Genomic DNA, 19813 nt, shown 5'->3' with positions numbered 1-19813 from the left:
ACCACACTTGTAACGGAGGTTTCAAGGTGTTGAGGAGGATGCAGAGACAACTTATTGGAATTGGGCAGAGTGAGGGTCTTCAGTGATATAGGCAGATTGGAGAAGCTGGGGTTATTCTCCTTTGGCCAGGGGAGGTTAAGGAGACAATTGATAGTGGGTCTTCAAAATCATGAATAGTTTTAATAGAGTAAAAAAGCAGTAACTGATCCCATGGCCCAAAGGATTGGCAATAAGAGGGCATAGATTTAATGTCACTGCGAAAAGGACTCGGAGTGAAATGAGGAAACAAAACATGGTGCAATGCGTTCTTATAATTTGCAAAACACAGGCTGGGGGATTAAATTCAACAGTAACGTTCAAAAGGGAATTGACAGCTACTTGAAAGGGAGAAAAATACAGGGTTATAGAGACAGAGCGGGGAAGTGGGGCTAAGTTGATAGTTCCACCAAAGAGTTAGCACATGTACTATGGGCCAAATGGCCTCTGTCAATGCTGTTTCACTTCATGACTCTCGGACATTTTGTGATAAGCATCATGCCCTCAAAATCCATATTTATTCCGTTATTAAACTCTGTCCTTTGAACCATTCCCTGCGGGAGAATCCTGTTTCGGCCATCTCGATCAAACCTCTGAATTTGATCTTTTTTTCTCCCCCCCTCCGATCAGAACTTCCACACTCCCACATCTGGCCTCTCCCACCGTTAGAAAGGTCAGGAAATCATTTACCCATAAAGTTCTTTACCATTCTTTTAAAATTGTTGATGCAGCTCAAACAGGCTTCTTGGAGCTTTGATACGAGAACCTCAAAAAAATCAGTCTCAGTGTTGGAAACATCCATTTCATCTGTTCAGTAATTTCAGTTCCATCCAACATTTCCAGGACCTGTTTAGGATTGATTGCAGTTCGAAATATAGTTCTAAAGTCTAAAAGCGGTCCAGCCTCTTTCTATTAATTCCTAACAGCCTCATGTTTATAAATAGAATACGCTGATACGCTTTCCAGTGTATGATCTATGCAGCCGCCATGTACTGATGGACCCACTGACAAGAGCCACCTTGTCCCATGAATCTGCAGAAACAGCGGAGCATTAACAAAGAACCAGCGACTTGCAGGTTCACCCATCCGACCAGTCAATTCGCCAAGGCTCCTTCGACAGCGCATTCCGAACCCATGACCACTACAATCTAGAAGGACAAGGGCAGCAGATACATAGGAACACCACCACCTGGAAGTTCTACTCCAAGTCACTTGCCATCCAGACTTGGAAATACATCGGCCATTCCTCCACTGTCGCTGGGTCAAAATCCTGGATCTCCCTCCCTAACAGCACTGTGTGTGTACCCACACCACATGGACTTCAGCGGTTCAAGAACGCGGCTCACCACCACCTTCTCAAGGGCAATTAGGGATGGGCAATAAATACTGGCCCAGCCAGTGAAGCCCACATCCCACATGAAAGAATTTTTAAAAAGCCGTTTGTAACCTTTCAGCTCACCTCTCCAGGGAGTGTTAATATCGCTTCATGGAAACTATTGCTTTTTTTTTGTTTTTATTTATTTTTTTGGCAACTATGTCAATGTTAAACTGAAAACACCCAAACACATCCTTCTCTGTGGTCGTTGTGAATCCATGGTAAACAATTAGTCACGCCTTATTGTTCTGACTATAGCTTTCCTGCATTATGCTGAAATTCAGGAAGTTAAGTATAAAAAGGACTTGATGGAGTTTTTGCTGACTCCATTGAACAGTGACCCGAATACAAGCAGCCTTAAACCTAAAACCCAACTACAGGGGATCCAGTTGTTGATCCTAGCGCCTTTGCCCTGCCCCTGGGTGAAATTCTTTCTTGGTGTTTTTGAACCTGCTCTGGGCGACCTGGGGATCTCCCAGTGTATTGGAAAATTACCCAAGGTGCTGAAAAAAAGAAAAGGCAAGACGTTTCTGAAAGAAGAGTCATGTTGAAATTGAAACGTTATCTCAGTTTCTTTCACCACAGACACTGCCAGGTCTGCTTCCAGCTTTTACAGTTCACATTTCCAATTTCCAGCAACGGCAGTATTTTTTATTAAACTTTTATTTTAGCCAGCTGAGCTACATATACGAACATGCAAATTAGGAGCAGGAGTAGGCCTTTGGCTTCAACTCCACATTTACGCCTTCCCCCATAACCTTTGGCTCCCTTGTTCGTCAAGAATCTATCTAATTCAGCCTCTCTCCAAAATGGCCATGACAATATTCAATGGCCCTGCCTCCACCATTCTCTGGGCAGAGTACCACCCTCTGCGAGACAAAAAGTTCTCCTTATCTCCGTCTTAATGGGAGACCCTTTATTTTTTAAAGCTGTGCCCCCCAGTTCTAGTCTCTCCCACAAGGGGAAATATCCTTTGAGCATCCACCCTGTAAAGTCCCCTCAGCGTCTTATATGCATCAATAAGATCAGCTCCTATCCTTCTAAACTCCAATGGACATAGGCCCAGCATGTCCAACCTTTCCTTATAAGATAACTCCCCCTTCCCAGGAGTTTGTAAATCAGGGACAATTCCACCCTAAATGCGGTAGCGGGAGGGTGAAGCAATGTGTTACCCGCCTGCAGGAATGGTGGGTTTTCGTGCCGTATCGTCCCAAACCCGCCGCATTAGTTATGCCGTCCAAGGAAACACGCCATTTCCATGGTGGGCGGGCTCTCATTCGCCACTCCATCACCGTGCCAATTCATCACGCCGGGCGCCATTTTTAAAGACCAGCTGCGTGCACACATCTCAAAGCTTCCAGTCCATAACTGCTGCAGGGAGGATGTCAACAAAAGGCAAAAAGACTGCAGCCCCCAGGTTCAGTGACGCAACACTGGAATGCCTTTTGGATGCCGTGGAGGCCCGCCGCAATGTCCTCTACCACCACCCCCCCCCACCACTCTGGCCGCAGGATGGTCAGTGGCATGACCAACTAGGCTTGGGAGGCAGTGGCAACAGTGATCAGTGCCAACTCCCTTCAAAAAATCATCTCCGTTCCATCAGGATAAATCACTCTTCTCATCACTATCAACTCACACACTCGCAAACCCATCACACATCCAGAGGGCCCTCACTCGCTGCCAGTTCAAGGGACACCACTATTCACTCTCTGAGGAGATGCCTTCATTGTCCTCATCCCATCCATGGGACCACTCAGGCCCCACACATGCCAGGCATACTTATCATCTGGCCTGGCAGGCATCCTGTTTACACCCTCTCTATCTCTGTTCATGCAGGACAGGCTGGCACACAACAAGAGGGAGAGGGCGCAGACTGGTGGAGGAATGCCTGAAATCAAGGTACTCATCGACTTTGAAAATTGAGCCATCCAGCTGGCCGGCGACAATCTGGACCATTCCTGTGCTGACGGTGAGGTCAGCGGTGCTCTACCAAATAAGGATCCAGCAGTGCAACATCCATCAGGCACCATTCTGTGAGTGATGTGTCCTGTTTCACAGGACTAATTATCTCCCCTTACTTCCACAGGCACAACTAGGAAACAGCCAATGGAGTCCATGACCCAGGGCCTCCAATCAATCCCTGAGGAAACCTCAGAAGAGGAATTTGGAGGCACCCTCCATCACAGCGCTCACCCACACCCTCCACCAGCGCAGAGACTCACACCTCGGTGGGACCTAACTTTAGAGTAGCGCTGGAATCACAATCCAGTGAGCACATCACACTATCTGATCTAGACGGGCAGCAGCAGGGACTTCCCAGGTGTCCGGCACTCAGACCAGAAATCTGTTGAGTCCGAGTCAGATGGTGAACCCCTGGGGCAGAATTTTCTACCTGTCGCGAGGGCGGGCCCGACCCAATCGCCGGCGGGCACGGAGCCAATCGCTGCCAGCGAAGAGGGCCGTACCACCATTTTATGTGGGTGGGCCTTAATTGGCCCACCCAGTGTGACATCCAGAGGGAAGCGCTATGCACTCCCTGTGCGGATAGGGGGGGGAAATCGCTGAAATCAAGAGTGTGCTCTTTTGCGTATGCGCACAAAAGAGCACTCATCTCCCTGAGGCTAAGTGCAGCCTCAGGGAGATTGCCTCGACTTTTAAAAATATTAGAAATAGAGGAAAGAAATATCCCTTACATGTCCCCTCATGTGACAATGTCACATGAGTTGGGACATGTTCATAATTTCAATAACAATTTTATTACAATTTTTAAAACCCTACATGAAACCTCATCCCGCCGCTAGATGAGGTTTCATGTTTTTTTCTATTTGCCGCCGGGGCTCCTGGCCGACCCGCCAACCTGAAGGTTGGACGGGCAGGCCCTTTAATTGGTTAATTGATCCTGTCAATGGCCTCAATTGGCTTTTGACAGGTCGGCGCCCCCGCCTTCCTGAAAATTTAAATGGGACGGGGTGATGTCGGGGATTCCGCCCGAAGTCATCCCGTGTCATTTTATGCGTCGGCGAGCGGGCCCTGCCCCCAGCTCACCGACGGCAAAATTCTGCCCCTGGGCTCGGTCATGTCACAGCTCCTGGAGCTGCAAAGGCAAGCTAGGGAACACCAGGAAGGGATGTCCACTGCACTCCTCAGATTGCAAGGCACAATGGAGGAGTCCATCTGCCTTCAGGCTGAGGTGATAGCGCCAGCATGTCAACGCTGGAAGTCAACACTGGAAGGATGGCAGCCGCCATGGAGTCCTTGGTCCAGGATGTCACTCCTGCACGGCTGAACAGTCTGAAACCCACTGCTTATGACATAGTTGGTCTCCAACACTGAAAGGGGTCTTGGGCAGCTTGATCTCACTCCAGCTACCCGTTCTCCTCATGGAGTCAGCCTGGGGCCCTTGGACACCCAGAGGGAGGAGGATCAGCAGCTGTAGTCCCCAGGGCCATCCATCCTGGTGACTCCTGGAGTGTCCGGCCCATCCGACTCCCCTCTTCCTCTGACCTTAGCACCTCCAGCTCCACAATCTGAGGTGGGTGCCACTGTCACACATCAGGACCCTGAAAGTAGGCCAGGGCCCTCCTGGTCTCGGCCCTCCAGAGGGCGCCTGCCAAATTCATCATGGACAGGGTGTCGCAGTCAGCAGGCTGCCTCCACCTCTGCTGTGGATGTCCGGGGAGCACCAAGACGCAGCAGCAGGGTTAGGAAAGTTAAGAAGAATTAGTTGCACATCCTGGGCACAGGTGTTAATCACTTGTACATACTGTTCACCGTTGTCAATAAACTCCCAAGAATTTCTCCCTGCCTATGGCTCCTTTTTCTGATGAACAGTGCTCTTGTCACTCAGATGTGAAACCTCCTGCACAAGATAAAGGCAGGTGTCTCAGTCCAGGGCCTCTTCCCTATGCTTTGTGCAGCCTTCAGACCAAAATGATGGTCCGGCCTCACCCTCCCTGGACACATTACTGATGCCTGCACCTTGACCTCTGCTGACAGAATGTAGTTGGCAGGCGTCATAGCGTACCATCATTCTCTCTGTGTGCACTCAACACCTTTAAGGTGGGGCTGGCCCCCATCTCTTCAGCATCTGTGACCAGTGATGCTGTGCTCCTGAAGGGCTCAGGCACTCAAGAAGGACAAAGGATCTGATGTTTTTAAAGTTTCGTGGCTGCGTTTCAATGATATGACCCTGATCACAGAGCGCTGGCGGGCTGCCCTCGGCCAGACAGGAGTCAGGCCTGTGAAGATTTAATGAGTGCCCTCATTGCATGTCATCATCATCCTTCTGAAATCGAGGGCCTATTAGGGCCTCCACTGCATCTCCATGACAGGAACATTCTCACAGAAGGTATTAACACTGCCATAAGCCAGACTGGAGACAAACGTTCCCAGATGGAACGTCAGGATCTATGGGGTCACCTCACTACATGTTGTCCTCATCCTCCACTAATCTAGCAGCTATGAGGGCCTCCCGATTGCACCTGCCCTGTCTGGTCAGTGCGCGTGCCTCATGCCAGTCATCATCACCTTTGAGGACCTCCTCACCCTCATCCCCATTGTTGTCCTCCTCATCGTAGGAGGCCTTCAGCTCCTCCATCTCCTCCTCAGCCAGCTCGTCTCCCCATTGCAGCACCAGGTTGTAAAGGGCACAGCAGGCGACAGCGATGAGTGACACCCTCTGTGGACTATATTGCAGAGCTCCACCAGACTGGTCCAGGCACCGGAACTTCATTTTCAACGTCCCGATGGACTGCTCCACCAAGTTGCAAGAGATGTTTGGGTTAGTATGGGTGCACTAAGAGCCTGTCTTGGTTAAGGGTGAAGGCCCCTTAATGCATCCCAGGGAGTGCTGGCCACCACTTGGATGGCCAGGGTTTGGTGCGCTGCATGGCTGCCCGAAACCCCACCTTCCTCGGCCCCGCTCCACTCGGCTGATTGGCAGCGGCTTTGCCCATTGCACTGCATGCCGTGCTCTCAGCTCAGGCACAGGCATTCTCCTAACCCATGCTGCAAGGCTGCCCTGTTAGCTTGAACCATGGGGGAGACTGGTCCAAACTGGGATGCTGACATTGCAAGGGGCTGTGACTGCCTCCAGCAGTGACTGCTCCATGGCCAGCTTTAGCAAGGAGATTGTGCAACGTGTGCAGTCGTCCAGCTGTTCTGCAGTTCACTAAAACGCTCATAACTTTGTAGTCTGTGCCGGGGAGGTGAAAGGCTTTGGAGCACTTGGTGGCACTTTGATGCCTCTGCACTGCTTGAGTTGGCAGATAATCGAGATCTGCTAAGTAAGTATTACAATGCCCAGATTACTCAGCCACTTCATTAAGCACCAGTCTGTAAAAGCAAAGCGGTAAATACATGTCATTGGTGAAACACGGTCATGCCCTGGCAGCAATATGGGTAATTTCCCCAGTCAACAGCAGCAACTTAATTTCCCTCCCTCCTTTAACCTAATAAGATGTCACTAGGCGCTTCACCAAGGTCTGCCTGAGCGAAAGGGGCAGACACTAGAACAACTTGGTGAGTCCGCAAACAGGCAGCAATAGGTGTTACTCACCCAGTTCCCCTGAGCTGTCACACGGAGCCTGCAGTCATTCACTATTCATTACTTTTATTCCTGAGCTCTTTCCGATCTCGGTGCTTAATGAGGAATCAGGCATATACACCGGAGTTTGCCCCGTGTGTGGAAAGCGGCAACGCTGGTCAGATCCGCCTTTAAACTTGAGTGTAGAAGTGACGGGTCCCTCAGGCTGGTACAGTGGTGGGTTCTCAGCAGGCAGGGGTACCAGCATCTCCGCTGCCGGGCAGAGTTTGAGAACTGGTCCTGTATGCGGAACTGCTCCTCTTGTGAACCTCGGGGACAGCTCAAGAACGGCTGCTCCTGTCACAGTCACTCGGGAGATTCCTCTCCAAACCCCGCCCATAAACACATATTTATATGTGGTTAAAATCTCGCAGCAGAGGGACTGGCTAAACCTTATCTGTGCAAAGTACAAAGCCACCCCCTGGAGCAGAAAGCGAGCGTCAATCCACGGGAACAAGTGGAGTTCCTCAGTCAACAAAATGTTACACATGACTTTCGTGAAGTCTGAGATCGATTTCACAATGCAACCCAGTCCCGGATTGGATAACAACATATCTGTTCTCCGAGGGGTGTGAGAGAGAATACCAAAGACCGTTAAAGAAATCAAAATACATGGATTGGGGGAATAAATAACAATGTGAGTCAACAGTTAGTTCTCTCAATTAAACACCGTTTCAGATGTACTGGAAAAAACAAGTATATTGATCTTCATACTAAAGTGAACATTTACATGTCACGGTTAACCACATACACCGTCATTTCCTAGAATGCACACACACTGGCAGAAACACATACAAAGAACAAAGAAAAGTACAGCACAGGAACAGGCCCTTCGGCCCTCCAAGCCTGCGCCGATCATATTGCCTATCAAGCTAAAACATTTTGCACTTCCGGGGTCCGTATTCCGCTATTCCCATCCTATTCACGTATTTGTCAAGCTGCTTCTAAAAAAACACTATCGTTCCTGCTTCCACCGCCTCCTCTGGCAGCGAATTCCAGACACTCACTACCCTCTGCGTAAAAAAACTTGCTCCGCACATCTCCTCTAAAGTTTTCTCCTCTCACCTTAAATCTATGTCCCCTAGTAATTAGCTCTTCCGCCCTGGTATACATATAAGCAACATATAAACCGCAGCATATATACGAATACAAACACAAGCACACTCACAAATATACATAATCACACAAGGTGGTCAAAGTACGGGTAAAGTCCTGTGTAGAATGCAGAAAAAGAGTTGATTAAAGAGCTGAGGTTATAATAACATGAAATGATAAATAAAAGCGCTATAGAAAAACGAAAGGGATTTTGGAGAGGTGAGAGGGTTGCAACGCTGGTCTGAAATGGACAGGAATGTTGGTAACGCCGATCACAATCCTGAACACGGGAAATAGCAAGTTCAGTTGTGAGTGAAGGGTTTCCTTTTATTAGTTGACGGTAGGCGGGTGTCGCTGACGAGGCCAGAATTGATCGCCCATCTCTAATAACCCTTGCACAGCTGGCGGTCAGCCGCTTTCTTGGTTCCTTCTCCGAATCCAAGATGTGTTGTGGCAGTCACCGTGTCCTCAAATTCCATATCGATTCCTAACCATAAAACTCTGCCCCTGAAGCCAGTCCAGGGGGAGAATCTTGTTTGGACCACCTTGATCAACCCCCTTCCGAATGTGGTCACTTTTCCAATCTGAAGTCACAATCTCCTACAGTTGACCAGACGCAGATCCCGGTAGCCACCATCCCGCTGTCCTCCCCCCATCCGCACAGAAAGGTCAGAATATCCTTTGCACATCAATTAGTTGATTTTCGCTTTTAAAAAAAAATCTACAATTGGCGCCTAAGTTTTTTTCTTCTCTAACCCACAGATAAATAATTCGGTGATGTGACACATTTATTCAATGATTTTTAAAGTGAGTGAAGCGTGTTCCCCTGACTGTGATGAAGCGCCTGTCAATCACACACATTTACATCCAGAAACGATAAATGTAATATCATTAAGGCCGGCCGGTTGCCGCAGTTCGAACCGGCGACATGGAGCTAAATAACGGGCCAGTCTTTGACAGAGCTTCGGGCTCCCAGGTCTTGTTAATGTTTGAAAGCAAAGTTACTCACCCCAGTAGGAAGAAACTCGCAACCGACCAGAACACTGTGTGCAACCTAAATAGACAGTAAATCTTGACACTACATATACATGGTTTATGACTCATCGCTCCTCCCAAATCAAGTTTCAAGTTACAGCCGATTGGATATTTTTTTCGAGATGTTTTTATCTAAGGTTCCTAAACCCTGCGAACGGAAGCGTTACTACTCTGTACTTGGTGTGGATGAGTCATTGCCGGAGGGCACTGGACACTTGCTTTTGTCAATTCACACCAGCCCTTCCACACTTTATAAAACATATTTTTCTCTAGTGATTCCCATTCCAAATCTTTGATCGAGGATTTGACTGTCGTGTGGTTCTCCTGGTGAACCTTACAGAACAGTACTCATCCGATCGCTTCAACCTTGTTAATTAATATCGCTCTCTATAGCAGGATCCCACACACAATTTGCATGCTCCAGGACTGGATAAAAATGGGTAAGCTGCAACTCTTGATTTTTATTCTCAGGATCTTAACGGCACTGAAGGATCAGTGGACCATTCGGCCCATCATGTGTACACTGGCTCCGCAAATAAGCATGATGACCTAGTGCCATTGCCCTGCCTTTTCCCTGTAACTTTTGTACATTGTTTCTATTCAAAGAATCATCCATTGCCCTCTTGAGTGCCTCAATTGAACCTGCCTCCACCACACTCCCAGGCAGTCCATTCACGCAAATACACGCATCCTGTTTTTTTTAAACTCACTGGGAAGGTAGTTTATGTATGTCAGTAAGAGTCCCAAAATAGTTCACTGTGGCACTTCTGGGAGGGAGTCTCTATGAGAGGGCGATTGGTACCAGATCGACGGCCTCTGCTCTCCACTATCCCCGCCCGCCGCCTTATCACAATTAAAGGTTTCATATGTCTCAGTGCACTGCCTCCACCCGGGCAGCCTGTAGCCCTGCTGTCAGTCCGTTTTTTCATACTTATGCTCCTCAATATCTAATACACGGTCTGTATTGCAAACATGTAAAAACGAGGTAGATGTTTGCAATACAATTTAAAAAGGCAAGAATTGAGTCATAGATTGGAAAAGGAGGGAGTCGAGGCACAGGTTGAAAAAGAAGGGAACTGAGGTATGGATTGAAGGAGGAGGGAACTGAGGCACATATTGAAAAAGGCGGGAACTGAGTCATAGATTGAAAAAAGGCGGGAAATGAGGCACAGATAGAAAAAGGTGGGAACTGAGGCACAGATTTAAGAAGGCGGGAACTGAGTCACGGTTTGAAGAAGGCGGGAGCTGAGAAAAATTATGTCATAGATTTTCGTATATGCCAATATAGAATTTGGGGATGTTTGCTGATGATTGCACAATGTTTACCATCGTTTACAACGCCTCAGATACTGAAGCTTTCCATGGGTTGAATTTTGCCATCGGCGAGCAGGGATCGGCTCCCCACCCGTCGGAGATTGGGTTGGGCTCACCCGCCCGGTAGGCAGAAAATTCTGCCCCATGTCTGTATGCAACATGCCCAGCATTCAGGCTGGAGTTGTTATGCCACAGAAGTGCCAAGCAATGACCTCCACCAACAAGAGAAATTTTAATCATCTTCCTTTGATGTTCAATAGTTTTACCATCGCTGAATACATAGACTACCAACATCTTCCCTTGATGTTCAGTAGTATTACCATCAACATCTTGTGGTTTACTATTGAACAAAACTGTAAATATTTTTTTTAATGCCACAACAACTGGTCAGAGGCCAGGATTTCTGTGGTGAGTAACAAATCCTCAAAGCCTGTTCATCATCTACAAGGCACAAGTCAGAAGTGTGATGGAATACTCTCCACTCGCCTAGGTGATTGCAGTTCCAAGAACACCCAAAGTGCCCAGCACCACTCAGGACAAAACAACACACTTGATCATCGCCCCATCCACTAGCTCAAGTATTGACTCCCCCCATCGACAACAGACAGTTGCTACACTGCAGCATCTCACCAAGGCTCCTTTGACAGCACATTCTAAACCCGTGGCCTCGACCACCTGGAATGACAAGGACAGCGTATATGGAAATAGTGCAAACTACAACTTCCTCTCTGAGTCACACATCATCCTAAACTGGAACTACATCACTGTTCCTTCACTGTTTTTGGGTCAAAAACCTGGAACTCCATTCCTAACAGCGCTGACAGTTTATCTTCACCACGTGGACTACAACCATTTAATAAAGAAGTTCACTACCACCTTCTCACAGGCAATTAAAAGTTGGCAACAAATATTCACCTTGGCAGCAATGCTCACACCCCATGAAAGAATTAAAAAAAACAATGAATAAGTCGCATTCATTTGTGGTGCAAAATCTCCTGGGCTTGTCAACCTACATCTTACGGTTTTAAAAGAGGGAGCATTAGAGATAGTGGATGCATTAGCATTAATCTTCCACAGTTTCATAGATTCTAGAACTGTTCCAATGAGTAGCTAGGATATATAACCCTGCTATTTAAGAAAGGAAGAGGAGAGAAAAGGAGAACTACAGACCAGTTAGCCTAACATCAGCTGTAGGCTAAATGCTACATACAACCTTTTATTAGTGATGTGGTGACAGGACACCTAGAAAGTTACAATTTGTGTGAGAAGGGTTGAAACAAATTTATGAAAGGGAAATCACGTTTGCCAAATCTGTTGGAGTTCTTCGGGGATGTAATTAGCAGGATGGATAAGGGAGAAACAGTGGATGCCGTGTATTTGGATTTCAAAAAGTATTCAGTAAGCTGTCACAAGAGGTTCTTACACAAAATTAATAATTGTGGGATTTGGGGGACTATTTTAGTATGGATTGAGGATTGGTGAATGAATAAAAAACAGTAGTAATAATCAGGGTGTTTTTAAATTAACAGGCTGTAACTGGGGGTACTGCAAAGATCAGTATTTGGGCCTTACAATCAATATTAATAGTTTAGATGAGGGGATGGAGTGTTACATACCCACATTTGCTAACAATACAAATTTAGTTGGGAAAGTAAACTCAGGAGATTGCAATGAGGCTGCAAAAGCATATAGACATGTTGGGTGATTGGGCAAGAACATGGTAAAAGCAAAATTATGTGGATAAACATTAAGCTATCAAACTCCTTCTGTATATTTCCAGCGTTTTCTGCTTTTATTACAGGTTTCCAGCATCCACAGTATTTTGCTTTTGTATCAGTACCTGGTTGGATCTGACTGTAACTCCTGGAAGTTTGTGGGTTAACTTTAATAATTTTATTTGACCGCACCTTTCATAACCTTAGGAACCACTAAAGTCATTTACAGCCTACAAATATTTTTTGAAATGTATCTCTGTTGTAATGTAGAATACATAGCAGCCAATTTGCGAACGTCAAGATCCCATGTCAATGTGACCCTGAACCGACATATCGGCTGCAGCACTTCCTACAAGTGACTACACTGTAAACATAGTCATTGGTTGTAAAGGGCGTTGGGACATTCTGCAGTTCTGAAAGGCATGACTACATGCAAGCTCTTCTGCTTTCCTTTCATTCCCAGGTCCTCATCTTAATAAATTCTGTTCTGTGCTTGAAGCTCAGCTCTTCTTTCACCACCTTCTTCTTCAACCAAGCACTTTCCTATATTGTAATAGACAATGCCCAAATATATCATCCTTATTATCTGGATCTGGGCATGTACACTTTCCCTCCACCCTCTCTCCACCCCAGTGATTGATTTCCCCATGTCAGAGCACTATACTCACGAATGCAGCCTGAATCTTGTAATAGGTTGCTTACTGGACAAGAAAACGATCATCAGTCAGAGTGTGGAAATTCTCTGCACCAATTCGGAGCTTCTTCCTGTATAAAGTGTAAATTGCAAGGCAAATATTCCTGCCCCGCTTGGAATCAACAGTTCCTGTTGATTAACTGGGATACTTCACCATCCGGTTTCTTCCTGAGATCAGCAGCAAATTTGATCTTTTTCTGTATTTGTGTGTGAGAGAGAGAGAGATGAACTTGGATCAAGGGAGGGCAGAGTAAAACACAACTGAAAAGACCTCGATTTCTTGGCCATCTCTTGAACCTCATCACCTCCTTTTGAAACCCTACTCCAGCTTTCTCAGTCATTAACCAGAAGGTTTCTATCTCCTCTTCTTGTTTCATTCCAAAACACTTTTAACCCACTTCATCTGTATCTATCCCACACACCAGCGCTTTCCCCGGAACTGCCCAAACATTGGCCCTCCATTCACTATATCTCAATGTCTCAATAGTTGTTGGTTGGCTCACCCCTACTCTCACATTCTGCTTCAAAATATACGCCCCCATATGAACTTGCACTATCCCCTGTTCCTGTTGTCTTCCAAGTGTGACCCACATGTTTACTACCTGAGGTTCAAAAGGTTGCAAGCTCCCACATACTGGATGCATGATTAGCTTAGCCATTCACTGCCAGATTACTGGAATGTGTCACCTGAAAGGGCGGTGGAAGCAGATTCAATAGTAACTTTCCGAAGGGAATTGGATAAATACTCGAAAAAGGAAACATTTTGCAATTCTGGGGCCAAAGATCAAGGGAGTGAGGCTAATTGCGTAGTTCTATGCAAGAGCCAGCACAGGCATAATGGGCTGAATGGCCCCCTTCACTGCGATGTATGATTCTATCTGGCTGGACCGCGTCAAGCTCTAATGAGCTTCGGTCTTCTCGACTGACACTGTCCATTACTTGCAGATACTCCCTGTGGGTAGCCCAGATTTCACTTTTCTACCAACAACCTGCTTAAGTAAAAGCAAAATACTACAGATGCTGGAAATCTGAAATATAAGCAGAAAATGCTGGAAAAGCTGCTTAAGTGCTTTTGTCCCTCAGCCCCACCCCACACCTTCATTTCTCACACAAAGTGGACGCATTTCTTTGCTCCCAAGTTTGAATCCATCCATTCAGCTATTTCTTTTTTACCCCCCCTCTAACCCAACCTCCCCAATCTTCCTAAGCTGATGTTTTCCCATTTTCCCCCCATGCCCTGACCAAATTCCTCTTAGCCAGGAGACCTTGCTTCCAGGCCTACACATGAGTCTCATCCCACATTAATGGAAGCTAAAGGCTAATTGTCTTAGCCCAGGGCAGGAAGTTAGGACTTCCTGAGGACAGTGTCCTAAGTTCAAGTACATTCATAGGTGTCTAACCTCCATTGTAAAGTCAGAATTAGGTGTTTGCTGATTGCAGTGTTCAGCTCCAAACATAATGCTCACATCCAACAAGACTGAGAGAACATCCAGTCTTGGGCATGTTATTGTGAGATTCTCAATAAGGCTCCTGAACAATGAAATCATATGTTTACTAAGCATGCAGTACAGGCAGTAATACTTAAACATACAGTTAAAAGGTCTTTGACTGCATCTGATGACTTTGTTGGGGATTCAAATGTGTTACAGTCATGAGCTCAGGACGTTACGTCTTTGTGAATCCAAATATACCTTAAAACTGCCTCTATACGTTTCTCTGACGCTCTAATTTACAAGCCTGCCTTCCTTTCTTTTTCGTCTTTCCACATGTTAGAGTTCCTAAAATGCTGGTTGATCACTCTTCAAATACTGTGACTACAATAGCAGGTCAGAGGCTGGGAATCCTGCAGCGAGTAACTCACCTCCTGACTCCCCAAAGGCTGTCCACCATCTACAAGGTACAAGTCAGGAGTGTGATGGAATAATCTCCACTTGCGTGGTTGAGTGCAGCTCCAATTACACTCAAGAAGCTCAACACAATCCAGGACCAAGCAACCTGCTTGATTGGCACCCCATCCACCACCTTCACAGAGTGGCAGCAGTGTGTACCATCTACAATATGCGCTGCAGCAACTCACCAGTGATCCTTCAACAGCACTTTCCAAACCTGTGTCCTCTAACATCTAGAAGGAAAAGGGCAGCAGACACATGGGAACACCACCACCTGGAAGTTGCCCTCCAAGGCACACGCCACCCTGACTTGGAACTATATCACCATTCCTTCACTGTCACTGGGTAAAAACCCTCAAACTCTCTTCCTAACAGCACTGTGGGTGTACCTACACCACGTGGACTGCAGAAGTTCAAGGAGGAGGTTCACCATCGCCTTCTCAAGGGCAATTATGGATGGACGATAAATGTTGGCCTAGCCGGTGATGGCCACATCCCATGATAAAGTAAAACATTGGACAACTGGTTTTACAACCAGATGACCTCCCTGTCACAAGCACTCCCCTTTGATCAAGGCTGGGGACCAGCACCAATGGCTTGCCCGCACCAGTGGCTGGGTTCTTTTTTTGGGGTAAAATATACTTTATTCATAAAATATCTGAAAGAACATTACAAAACATTTCAAAATGTCCATCACAAAAAGTACAATCATATTCAACGTTTACACATGGAGCATGAGGTGCTTCAATACAATCAATGAATATTACAGGCATTTCAACATGGTCATTACAGAAAGTGTAATGGTATTTAAGTTATTGACATACATCATGTTGCACTGAGGTGCTTCAATACAATTATGATACATACAGTGGAAATTTATTGTGACATGTACAGCCCGAGGGTGGCTATACCTTTCCCAGCCCCTTGGTGCACTATGGCAGAAAGGTCTTAGACAGCGTCCTTTCCCCATTGCGCCTTTGCGGCAGCTGCCCCAAGCTTTAGTGCGTCCCTCAGGACCTAGTCCTGGACCTTGAAATGTGCCAGTCTGCAAAACTAGGTCGGGGACAAATCTTTGCACTGGAAGACCAAGAGGTTTTGGGCCGACCAAAGAACGTCTTTCACCGAGCTGATGATCCTCCAGCTGCAGTTGATGTTTGTCTCGGTGTGTGTCCCTGGGAACAGCCCGTAGAGCACCGAGTCCTGTGTCACAACACTGCTCGGGATGAACCTCGATAAAAACCAGTGCATCTCTCGCCAGACCTTCTTTGCAAAGGCACAATCCACAAGGAGGTGAACAACGGTCTCTTCCCCCCCACTCCCCCCACCCCACACCAACAGCCACCTCGAGGGCAACGTGCAGAGGGGGTGAGACTTCTGGCATGTAGAAAGGATCTGACGGGGAGGGCCTTTCTCACCACCAGCCACGCTACATCTTGGTGCCTGTTGGAAAGTTCTGGCGATGAGGCATTCTGCCAAATGACTTTGACAGTTTGGTCGGGGAACCATCTGACAGGATCCACTATCTCCTTTTCCCGCAGGGCCTCTAAGACGTTATGTACCGACCATTGCCTGATGACTTGTGGTCAAAGGTGTTTCTCTGCATAAACTTTTCCACGAGGGACAGGTGGTACGGCACCGTCCAACTACTTGGAGCGTTCCACAGCAGCGTGGCCAGACCCATCCTTTGCAACACCGGGGACAGGTAGAACATCAGCATGTAGTGACACTTGGTGTTTGCGTACTGACGATCTACGCTCAGCTTGATGCAGCCACACATAAAAGGTGGCCATCAGGATGAGGGTGATGTTGAGCACATTTTTTCCCCCTTTATCTAGAGACTTGTACATTGCATCCCTGTGGACATGTTCCATTTTCGACCTTCAGATAAAGCGAAAGATGGCTCGGGTGATCGCGATCGCTCAGGAGTCTGGAATGGGCCAGACCTGCGCCACGTACAGCAACAGTAAGAGTGCCTCACACCTGATGACCAGTTTCTTACCCACCATGGAGAGGGAGCGTCACTCCCACATCCCAGTTTTCTTTCCAACATAGCCACTCGCTCCTTCCAGTTTCTAATGCATGCCCCGGTCCATCCAAACCATATCCCCAGCACCCTCATGTGAAGGGGACAAAGGAACAGGCAGCCCAGTTCCCAAAGAACATGGCCTCGCTCTTGCCATAATTTATCTTGGCTCCCGAGGCCAGTTCGAACAGGTCGCAGATGTGGATCAGTCTGTGCACCGACAGCGGATCCGAGCAGAAGACGGCGACATCGTCCATGTACAGGGATGCTTTACCCTCAGTGCCTCCACTGCCTGGAAACGTCACTCCTCTTATGTCGATACTTCCTGATGGACTCAGCAAAGGGTTCTATGCAACACACAGACAGGACAGGGGAGAGAGGGCTGGGATATTTTGTGGCCAATAAGTCCTGAAGTGGGACTTGAACCTGGAGCCTTCTGGCTCAGAGGCAGGGAGCTACCTATTAAGCTCCACCTTTTTGTGACAATGCACATATACAAATTACACGAAAGTTAAAATATAACCCCATAGTAGAACTTAATTAACTTCTCTCTCACAAATAAATTTAGTCTCCCTTGCTTAATCATTGCCTTGCCTTGTGCGAAAACGCGATTGGTTAAACTTCTCCACATTAGCTTATCAACACTGTCCCTTCTGTTACACATAACTGCCGTTCTCCCAAAGGGAACTTTTAGTGATAAGTCTATGATTGCTTCTGTATCAGAGAATCACACAGTGCAGAAGAGGCCCATCGAGTCTGCGCCGACACGTGAGAAACACAAACAAATGTCATCCAAACAAATTCTAAATGACGTACGCCAAGATTTTATCCTTTGCAGGTCTAACTGATTTCCTGCACTTCAAATAATTACTATTTTCACATCGTTATGGAAGGCTACAGCAGTTCAATAGCTCTCAAGTGTACCTTGGGATAATCACTAAATCCTGGATTTGCCAGCAAATCCCACAGCTCGAGAAGGAACAATAATAAAAATAAATGGCTGAATCTTTATGACCCAGCAACGGAGCATAAATACTGCCTTGTTAACATTTCAGAAGGAAACATTTAAATAAATTTCAAAAAATGAAAAAACTGTTTCACTTAAATAATACTTCTTCATACTAAATAAAGAAAAGAGGGTCTTCATTAAGCAGACCAAACTTGCTACGAATCAACTCTTTTGGCAGAATTTTCTGAGATTTAGAGCTATCGCCAGTGGGTGGTTTGTTGAAAAATTGGCATCTTGTGTTTACCTCATAGCTTTAATGCACTTCAAGGTACAAAAAGAATAGACATTGAGCCAAAAGAGGATAGTGCTGGAGGGATCACCAAAAGCCGGTTCAGGTGTAGGTTATAAGGCAAGTCAGAATGGAGTTGTTAAAGGTGAAGCTGAGGGATTTTGGAAATTTTAGTGATTTGCCAGCTGAAGGCATTTCCATCAATGGTGAAATGGACGGGGGTGGAGGCCTGCAGGGAGGGGAGTAATGCTTGAGACCAAAATCAGAGAGAGAGAGGGCTGGGAAGAGTGACAAAAGCCTATATTGATGAAGGTTAGAGATGAAGGGAGAACCCCCATGGTCCCATGGATTTCGTAGGTTGAAATTTGCTTGGATGTGGTGTATAACAGGGGGTAGCGGTTCAGCTGCCCAGTACACACAGCTCTTGATATTTAATCCTATTGATTAATATTCTGTTCCACTGCAGATGCTGTGAAGAACATACTGTGGATCCAATACCTCCTGTTTTACACCACCATCCAAGGCAAATTTCTATGCCAAGGAAGTTAACATTGAAGATCATGGAAAAGGGGATTTGAAGGTGATCTTTTATTCTGGGGTGGGGGAGGGGTGGGGGGAGGAATGGGGAGCGGGGTGCAGTGATATTTGTTTTTTGGAAAAAAGACAAGAGTCAGAGCAGAGAGAATCATTTGCAAAGTCACTTGGGGTCAGGAAAGGAACCTGAATGGTCAAAAGCTTAGTTGAAATGAGTGAGACGAGACAAACTCCTGTGGAGAAGAGGCTCTTTGAGATGGCCTAGGGGAGGGGAAAATGGGAAAATAACAGGTTAGGAAGTTGTGGGGAATTGCTGGCTCAAAGGGGGATACAAAAGAAGCAGCTGAATGGATGGATTCAAACAATAGCAAAGAAATGCAGGAGCTGTTTCCACTTGCTGTGAGAAATGACGGTGCAGGGATGGGGCGGGTTGCCGCGGACGGGGGGAGTGGTAAAGCGCTTATGCAGGCTGTTCGTAGAAAACTGAAACCTGGAGTAAGCTTTACCAATCAGGATGATCCTCAAATAATGGATAGTGTGAGTAAAGAAAAGCGAAGCTCAGTAGAGCGTGAAGTGATCCAGCCAGATAGAATCATACATCATGGAGAATGAGGCCATTCAGCCCACTGTGCCTGTTCTGGCTCACGCTTAGAACTACCCAGTTAGCCCCACTCCTTTGCTCTTTGGCCACAGAATTGCCAAGTTTCCTTTTCAACTATTTATCCAACTCCCTTCAGAAAGTTACTATTGAATCTGCTTCCACCACCCTTTCAGGTGACACAATCCAGTACTCTGGCTGTGAATGGCTATGCGGAATGGCCATTTGGAAGCTTGCAATCTCTTGGACTTCAGGTGGTAAAAATGTAGTTTACACTGGGAGGACAACTGGAACAGGGGATAGTGGAAGTTTATATAGGGACATATGTTTAGAAGGGAGAGGTAAGAGCAGGGGTGAGTCAATCAACAATGATTGAGATATCATAGCGAATGGAGGGCCAAAAGTTGGACAGCTGTGAATTCACTGGGGGAAGCGCTTGTCTATGGGGTAGGTGCAGGAGGAATTGGTTTGAAAGAGGTTAGGAAAGGAATCAGAAATCTTCCAGTCAATGACTGGGAAGACGCGAGTAGGGATTCAACAGGAGGTGATGAGGTCGAGGGGATGGCCATGAAAATAGGGGGACAACATTTTTATTTGGAGAGTGAGGTTTAGGACAGGAGGGCAATGACATGAGAGGAGATAAAGAAAAAGAAATAAGATGAAAGTTCAAATCAAGAGGACGA

The sequence above is a fragment of the Cetorhinus maximus genome, unplaced genomic scaffold, assembly GCF_964194155.1.
Source record: "Cetorhinus maximus unplaced genomic scaffold, sCetMax3.hap1.1 HAP1_SCAFFOLD_622, whole genome shotgun sequence".
Classification (NCBI taxonomy): domain Eukaryota; kingdom Metazoa; phylum Chordata; class Chondrichthyes; order Lamniformes; family Cetorhinidae; genus Cetorhinus; species Cetorhinus maximus.
The sequence above is the reverse complement of the archived record's forward strand: the minus strand, read 5'-3'. Positions refer to the sequence as shown.